Raw genomic sequence first — 9,399 nt, 5'->3', positions numbered from 1 at the left:
AGTGACTATGGGATTGCTCTGGCATCTTCTAAACGTGTGATAACCTCAGATAACCTCAGATACACAGATTTACAGGGTCCCTTTTGCAGGGCTTCAGAGGCAGCCCCGGGGTTGCTACCACACAGTAATTTCCTAAGCCTGAGCAGTAGCATCCCCCACTGTTCTTTTCTAGCAATCCATGTTTAGAGGCAAAACACACTCCCTCAGGCAGAGCTGCTGAGCTGGCCAGGACTGTGATGCTTCCAGGGCTTGAGTCCTTCTTTCTGCAAAACACTTCACTGAGCACAATGATTTGATCCCTTTGCACTGAGTCAGCCTGGACTGCTTTGCTCACTAGTGAGCAGTGCAGAGAAAAAACACAAAAGCACCATGCTAGATACTGTATGCACAGGGTCATGATGGTTTTGTCCTTTTTTTTTTTTTAATTTTATTTTTCATCTCTCTATAAACTACCTCAGGGAAAATATGACCATTTTTAGGTAGTGCCAATATCTTCATGTCTCAAACAACTTGGAAGAAATCCTTGCTGCCTATCAGGGATTCAGATGATACAAGCCAGCACTAGGATTGCCAACTGACATAAATAAAAAAAGGGGTTTTGTCTTTTCATTAAGGGAGCAGGTCAAAGACCTAAAAAACATGATTCCTGTGACCTTGCCCACCTAAAGGTATCTACTTACGTTTGTAAAAGCAGACATTCAACAAGTGCAAAGTTTGGAGAGGCATTTTACTCCAGACACACATTTCCATCACTGTGCATCAGAGAGACATTGCATGTACTCAGAGTAACACTCAAAGTGTTGAAAGGTGAACAGCAGATTTTGTTACTTGGGCTTCTTGTTTTTCTCAGCCTTCTTGTATCTTTTAAATTGATGACCCCCCGAAAGCTCTTTTTTTCTCTTTCTTCATTTCTTGCCTGGTTGGCTTTCACTCCTCTCTTCACAGGTCTATTTTCTCTTTCTGTTTGTTCGGTTTTTTTGTTTCCCTGAGAAGGGCCTGCAAACTCTTCCATACAACAGTGTTATTTGTTAGGTAAAACCATAATAAACTTCAATCAATTCTTCCTTTAGTTAAAGCTAACTCATTCTTTCCTCTAACAAGCCCTCCAGTTGTTTAAAGCATAGAGGCAAACCTACCATGCTTTTTGGAGTGACTGGAGTCAAAGCCAAGGACAATTAAAATGTGAAAGTTAACAGGTGACAATCGGGAGTAAGCTACTGCTTGCCAAATTTCTACCTTGCTCTTAAAAATAGAGCACTTGGATTGGTTTGCATTATCCATGAAATTAGATGTTGCCAACACATCACCCAGGCTTTCCTAAGGCAGGTGGAAGCTAGAAGCAGTGCTGTGTAGATTTTCAAGTGCCCTCAGCCAGCTTTTGGTGCTCCTGAGCTTCTGGAAAACAGCACAGCCTGGTTTCCCGGCTCCTCATTTCATCTAATCCCACCTCAAGGGAAGGCTCTCTGACCACACCTGGTCTACAGCAGAGGGACAACCTTTGCTGGGATGCTGTGATTTGTCTCCCCTTCTGATATCAGTCACCCATGGAGCATCCCCTAGCTCCTTCAGGAAGTGCTCCAACACAACAAGAGAAATGTTTCTCTGCGCTACTCTCCTCCAGAACTGATCTTCAGGATGACAGCCACCAGGCATGCAGACTGGCTTCCCACATGGACATTTCCATGGTTGCTGACAGCCTCCCTCAGCTCCTGACAGGCTGTCCTTCTGGTCACAAGCTGAATATCCTCTTGGTGGATGTTCTGTGTCCCTCAGGAGAGACAGCATGTCCTGAAGGTTAAATATTGTCTAGTCTGATCCTGTTGTACCTGATCTAACCTGATCCTCTATCACTAAGGGTACATCTTCTTTGCTCCAGACATTCCCTCTGGTCTCCAGGTAACTGCTGGTCTCCTGGACTTCTGAAGGCTGGTCTTGCTAGGACCGTCATTCCCCAGGATGACTGGCAGCATCTAGATCAGGCTGAGGTACTGGCATAGTCTCATGAAGGCCAGGAGACTTTCAAGTTGGAGTAAGGTAAGTTCATGAATGATGATGGTATGATGGACTCCTATGACAATGGGGAGCTGGGCATTGCAATTTCATGAATGGTGATGGTATGATGGACTCCTATGACAATGGGGAGCTGGGCATTGCAATTGTTTGAGCTACCTTGCCCTATGTTTCCATTCTGTCTTCCAGTGAGGGTCTTCTGGGGAGGGTCTTTCACAAAATTCTGGAAAGCAAAGTAGCAACGTAATGAGTTGTAATGTCATGTTTTGTTGACTTCCATATGCCAAAAGATTTAGCTGAATTTTCACATAGACAATATTTGGGGATAAAGGCCAAAAGTTTTATATGGCATTGCACGTCAGGAAAGTTTTAGAAATCTATGGGTAAATTCCTTATTTTTTATTTTATATATACTGCACTTTCCTACAAGCTATTCAAAGGTATTCGAACAGTCTCATTTTTTATTTGAATATCACAGCTCTTCATACTGCTGATGTTATGTGTAATATCAGATCAGGTTTTATTCTCACATAGACTATTAGATAGTAGATAGCACAGACTATCAAAGAGTAGATAGTAGAGTATCTGCATTAATTGTGAATATATAAATGAAAAGAGTTTGCATTTAGCACCTCAACCAAAAGATAAAGGTCAAATCTATCTATTGAACTCAATGAGCTATTGATCAGCAGACTTAATTCACCATGTTAAAAAAAAAGTTATATGAGAAAGGCATATACTATCCTGTCTACTACAATGCCTGTTTTAGGAGGTGAAAAGATAAAGAATTCACCTTCACCACCACCACTCCCCCCAAAAAACCCTTCCAACAAACCAACAAACCATTATAGAGAAAAAGATTCAACTTCTAGAGGAATATGGTTTTTATTCAACAAGCAAATTTCCTTACATTATCATCATTCAATAAGCCACTTTTTCTGACATTCTGCCTCTAGACATTTCCAATACTGAACTCTTCCAGGAAAAAATTACACAAACAAAAAACTTGTACAGCCATTTTTCCGTGAGATATGTAGAAATCTTCCCTGATACAGATTTTTTCACTTACATCCAAAAACATACAGCATATTTTTACTTGATAATTTACAGGAGCTTATAATGGACAGAAAAACCTGTGAGAATGGACACTGTGGCTGGCAACTCTGCTTCAAAGGCAAGAAAGACTGTGATTAAGATTCCCTGTGTAGCCTTCATGAAGCCTCTTTCTGTGCACTTTTCATGATATAGTCTCTCATTACATGCTCACACACAGCTCTTTTCACAGGGCAGGAGTACACTCTGTGCCTTGGATGAGCAATGATCACTGATAGAAGAATTACTTCATGTTTTGCACTTTCTGCATTGCTCAGCATCACTGAACATTTACCGCATCACACCCAGTCAGAGAGAATCTCTTCACTGCCCATTCCTGTCTGTTCTCCTCTGCACCAGATTTCTTATCTCATCCATTCCCGGCCCCACCTTTTAGTCTCTTCAGTTTTCTCAGTCAAGTTCAGCCTTATCTGGTCTCCAACTCCTGTACACCCATTCCAGGTTGATTGACATTGCAGTTGCTTCAGCGTATGGAGCCTTTGTTAATGTAGCCAAGCTAGCTTTAAACTAATTAACACAGGAAGTATTAAGAGTGAAACCAGGACTGAAAACCTGCTAAAGCAGTGAGTAAACATCTAGTAGCCACCTTGGGCTGAGCCTCATGTCACCACAGTATTCAATGCTGATCCAGCATTGCAGTGTCTTTGGGCTGCCTCTCCCATTTCCAGTTGCCAACTGCTTTCAGCCTCCCTCTTCACATCTATTTTCTCTTTCAATAATCGAACAAGTTTCAGTCTACCGTGCATAAAAACTGGGGATTTCTTTTTCCTCCATGCTATCTGGATGTCATCGTGGGAGGTCCTGAGACATTTTCTCAACAGCAGCAGAAATGGCAGTAATATTGCTATTAATCTCTGTGTCTCCAAAACAGCTCTGATTTCCCTTTATAGCAGAGTTTCCATTTTGCCTCAAGAGCAGAAATGTCGACCTGTTCAGTCTAGGTAATATTCCCACATGCTGGGTCCCAGACACTCGCTAAAAGGCAAAATCAAAGCTGTTGTGTGACCTTGCCTTGATATCTTGTGGGATATCAATGCAGAAAGCAGATGCTTAAAAAAGCCCATTCATGAGAGGAGAAGAGCTCTATCTCAGGCTGATTCTGCACCTGCAGCTCTGAGCATTGCCCAGGTAACAAACAGATACAGGGGCTTACTGCAAAATTGGAGTGCAAATGGGAAAGCTTGAGGCAAAAGAACACACAATAATCACCACACTAACTGCCTGTATTCAAGATGACCTAAGCTCATTTCACATTTGCTTACCCACGATTTACTGTGTAAAAAAAAAATACCAAAAGACAAGATTTTTTTCAGCTTTTCCGTAAATTTCAGTCTCCAGCTTTTATTACCTTGTAATTAGTCATGCATGTTGCTTTCGTAAAAGCTATATCCAGGGAGAAAAACTCCCTAAATAATCCCTAATTTAGTCCCTTAGAAGGGACTAAATTGGCAACCACCTCAGATGGTTAAATGGTGATCAAGTAACTGCCTAAAACTGAGAAGTAAGATTCTGCTCTGCAGCCTGACAAGTTTTCAGGGGAAGCTGATACTCATGTTACTCTTATTACCCAGGGAGGAAGTCAATCAAACGTATGGTGAAAATAAGACTCTTTCCTCATCTTCCTATCTTGCAAATGCAATGTATATCTGGCTCCATGTTTTACTGCTTTCACTCCCACCTTGTAAAGAGCCTCAAGGTCTTATGTCTCTTCCCTGCCATGTGTTACAGTGCAACTGGGGCCAATGCAGTTCAAGGAGAAGGTAGTACCCTGGTAGGCTGACTGAGCCTGTTCTCACCAGAACACTTGAAAAGTTTCCATCCATCTGTTTATCAGATTTGAGAGTCAATAGCACTTTCACTTGTAGTATCTGCTGCACTCAAAATTAGGGTTTGTTTGTTTACATTTTTCTTGGGTTTGAAAAATTTTTGGCAGGTTTCAGCCAAGCTTTGGGGGAATTTTTCAGAAATTTTTCAGAAGCTTCTAGCCACATACACATACATGTGTCTAAACCTGCTGGTCTGGGTTTTCATTTTCAGGAGGAAACTGATAATGATTTTTGCATTCAGCAAGACACTGCACGAGTTGAGGTTATGGGGCTTTCCCATCAATTTTTATTCCCACAAAATATTTTTTTTCTCCGTCTCTAATTTGCAAGTTGATATGCTGCTAACTGTATTGAGATTGCTGATGTTTACTCCAATTTATGCTTGACCTGATGTAAGCAGCTGGGCCTCCTTATTTTTCCCTGTCAAACCCACCAGGAGGACTCTGTCACAGATTGTCAGCGTGAGTTCCAGCTGCATGGATACGGCAATGAGCAAGATCAGAAACTTGTTCACAAGGGAAATGCAGGGTCTACCTAAAGACTAACCTACCCACACTTATGAACAGCATGACACAAAACTTTGTCTGCCTCATGAAACCAAGTTTCTTCCTTTCCAAATTTTGCAGGTCAAGCTGACAAAAAGAACTCCCATCGGACACAAAAAGAGGAAAAAGTAACCCAAACCAGTTGTGTGCATGCAGTCATGAGGGTCCCAAGGAGAGTGGGAGCTATCTGCAAGAACTTTTAAATTATGCTGTCGTCAGTATGTAGTTTCATCTGATACATACTTCCTACTGAAAGTGTACCAAATGCTGTGATGTAGCTGTGGATTGCTAGGGAGTGCGCAGCGGTGCTGTGCATTAAGCGGAAGCGTGGAGGGATGGAGCTGGCTGAGGCTCTGCTCCTCACCTGCAAGCAGCTGTGCACGGAGTGTGGTGGTGCCCAGATGGTAGAAAGGAGTCTTTTCAAGCTCTTGGTGACCGTATCCTCCAAGAACGGACCAGTTCAGAAATATGTTAAAGACACGATCACGGGCGACAAAGCAGCTCAAAATCTGTGACCTTCTTTGGGAAGCACTCAGCGAATAATTCGGGAACTTTGTTCTTCCAAGTAACTGAAAAGGAAGGAAAACTGCGTCCATGTAATAGTCAGCTATTGACCTGATTGTACTGAAACAGTTGCACCTGTCATAAATGGCAAGGCTTCAACTGATGGTGACATATCAGACTCTGAAGCAAAAGGAGATGCTTCACAAGAGGAGAGTGGTGCTGTTGATAAGAATTCAGATTGCTATGAGAAATTCCAGTTGTCTGATACTGTACAAGAAGAGGAGATGGTGGGAGACAACAGCATAACCACTGCAAACCCACAGAAGACTGATCCAGATGTGATTCTTTGCAATGCAGTAGAGATGACACATGAGCATTTAGATGTTTCTGAAGATGGAAAAAAGAACACTGTGAACAAGAAGATGAATACATTTATGACATCTACTATGTGGAAACATCAGCCCTTGGTTAGATCCCAAATATCCTTTTTAAACAGCCCTATAGAGAAGAATGTGAACTGGTAGATGATGATCCTGTTCCCGAGGATGTATATGAAAAAGAAAAAAGTTATGAAAATAACTGGTGTAATGACTATCTGATGACATCTGAGGAAGATGAATTCTTACCTGAGGAAGATGGTGACAGACAAGAGTCTGGAGAGACCTTCAGTGAGGAGAACTAATGTTACAGGAGAAGAACATGTGTGAGAAACTGAAAATCTAAAAGAGTAAATGTCCAAAACACTTTTCAGAAGAGGAAAAGAATGTTACCATGCCCACCAGATAAGGTTAGAAAAGCGGATCTTGCAAAGGCAGAATAGCGCTTTGCTGGGGACAACTTTCTTATCTCAAAAAACAAGCCTGAGACAGCATTGCACGTGCATCTCTGACAGAGGGGAGGGGGATCAAAACCACCAGAGACCTTCCCAAACTCTTTCTAGAAAGTTTGAGAATGACAAAATGCACATGGGCTGAGACTAGTCTATAAATAGTGCAACTCAGAGGGGCTGGGTGTGCACCCACCATCCCAAAGAACCAGACCAGAGACAGTGCTAGAACCTTTCTTCCTTTCTTCCTTCCTTCCTTTCTCTTTCTTTTTCTTTCTTTCTTTTTCTTTCTTTCTTTCTTTCTCTTTCTTTCTTTCTCTTTCCTTCTTTCTTTCTTTTCTTTCTTTCTCTCCTTCTCTTTCTCTCCTTCTCTTTCTCTCCCTTTCTCCCTTTCTTTTCTTTCTTTCTCTCTTTCTCTTTCTCTCCCCTTCTCCTCTTCCTTCCTTCCTTTGCTCCCTCCTTCCTTCTTTCCTTTGCTCCCTCCTTCCTTCTTTCCTTTACCTCCTTCTTTCCTTTTTCCCTCCTCTCCCTCCTTTTTATGGGCCATTCAGCCTATCATAACGTTCAAGGGTATCCCAAACGTCAGCTACCTCAGAGCAAACTGTCCAGGACAGCCCTTTCAGGACACAACAAGATGAAACAAATACTTGACAAGAGGTTCCAAAGGAATTTGGATATAATAAGATTCAAGATTTGGATTCTGACTAACAGCTCTTTTTTGAAGATGAAATGCATACTGAAGACGAAATTCTACTGTTGCAGAACAACTGAAAGTCCGGACAGCTCTGGATAGCTATTCATAAGAATGTTGAGATAAAAATAAAAATAAAAAACAACTACCAAAACCCCCCTAATGAACAAACAACGACAATAACAAAGAAAACCAAAACCAAGAAAACCCACCTTGAAAAATCACTTTCTGGTGAAAGTTGTGCTCATTGAGACAGTAAGAAACCAATCTTTACATGGATGACTGGGTGAGACCTAAGATAAACTTCTTCCTGTCTGCCCTTCTGAAACTGTTGGTGACTAGCATGGTTCACCCTAATGCTTATCGATTAGGCTCAAGTATTGGACACTAGATTGGTATTCCAGTAAGTGCTAAACCTTTCTACTGTCTGAGCTGCCAGCTTCAGCTGGTAGATATCCAGCAGTGTGAGTATGTGTGTGAGTATGGCCACTTGACAACACAAATTTTTGTTCCAAGCAAAAGATGCTATATGTTTAAAAATGGATTTTTCTGCCCATTCCATGTTGCTAAAGTACTGAAGAAACATTTTTTTTCCCCTAAAGCTGAATGCCTATGCATTTGTACCTGTAGCAACTACCTCCACATTGTATAGAGAGGTTCTGCTGGCAGCAGCACTTCTGATCATGACTAATGTGTCAAGTTTCATAAGCAGATCAACATGTCTGTCATGATGGCAAGTGGAAGTCCTGGAAAAAGACACTCTGTCCTAATGCTTTCTACTGCATTTGTTCCTTTATTTATAAGTGTTTGAGCATGTTAAATGCCTTGATCTCTCCATTACTCTCTCCAGTAGTTTTACTGTTGGAGTAGAACGATGTGCATTTAAATTGTAAATTTTTATTTTTTTTTACCAAAAATATCACCAGCTTTAAATTGAAAGAGAGGATGTTTAGATTAGATATTAGGAAGAAATTCTTTACTCTGAGGGTGGTGAGGCACTGGAACAGTTTTCCCAAAGAAATTGTGAATACCCCATCCTTGGAAGTGTTCAAGGCCAGGATGGATGAGGATTTGAGCACCCTGGTCTAGTGGAAGGTGTCCCTGCCTGTGGGGGGGGGGTGTTATAACTTGATGATCTTGAAGGTGCCTTCCAACTCAAGCCATTCTACAATTCTGTGTTTGATCCTTTAATTGATTCTGTGATTGACTCTATGATGTAAAAGTTATTTAATAACTGCATGATATGAGAGGTTATATGTCATCTCAGCACAAGGTAATATAGACAGCAATTCTACTAACAGTTTGTGGTGGTTTCACTCTAGGCCTTCCTGGAGACCAACTTGTAACCAGGAAGGAACTAGAAAAGTGATCACGGAAGTATTCCATGCTATTCCTTTACGTAACTTGAGGTATAAATAAAGCCAGCGGGAGGGATCTCGCTCTCTTCCTTTCCGGCGAGGTTCGAGAACGGCAGGTCCCTGTTTTGGTCTGGTTTATCTGGAGCCGAGGCCTACAGTGACTACCGTTATCTGCCACGCGTGAGGGGAGAGCCTTGGGCCATGTCTAGCCATTCTGCCTGTTCGAAGGGAAGTGGTGAGATTTTTGCTAGTTTGCCTTCGGTTGGCTGGTTGGCTTGTTCGGTCCTTACCCCTTTTTGTCCTTCTCCCTTCCCCTTCCCCCCCCCCTCCTGGTGTGTGGTATTCTCCTTTTGTGTATCTGTCTCATATGTAAAATATATATATATATATATATTTGCTATAGCTTTGGCTGCTTGGTTTTTTTTTTCTTTCCCTCTCTGGGAGGCGGGTCCTTGTTGTCGAGTTTCTGGGGACTTGGCAGGAAGCCAGCTCGAAACTTGCACACAGTTAAATCTTCAAATATCTG

At 41.9% G+C, this 9,399-nt stretch overlaps 1 pseudogene; it reads left to right on the top strand.

Moving 5' to 3' along the window:
- The first annotated feature begins 2,001 nt into the window (after positions 1–2,001).
- LOC127465451 (probable RNA polymerase II nuclear localization protein SLC7A6OS) lies at positions 2,002–7,532 on the top strand (annotated as a pseudogene).
- The last annotated feature ends 1,867 nt before the right edge of the window (positions 7,533–9,399 follow it).

This window comes from Manacus candei, unplaced genomic scaffold (assembly GCF_025592945.1).
Source record: "Manacus candei isolate 608988 ecotype Guabito, Panama unplaced genomic scaffold, ASM2559294v1 h1tg000008l, whole genome shotgun sequence".
In the NCBI taxonomy this organism is placed as follows: Eukaryota; Metazoa; Chordata; class Aves; order Passeriformes; family Pipridae; genus Manacus; species Manacus candei.
Note: the sequence above shows the minus strand (reverse complement) of the source record. Positions and strands in the feature narration are given on the sequence as shown.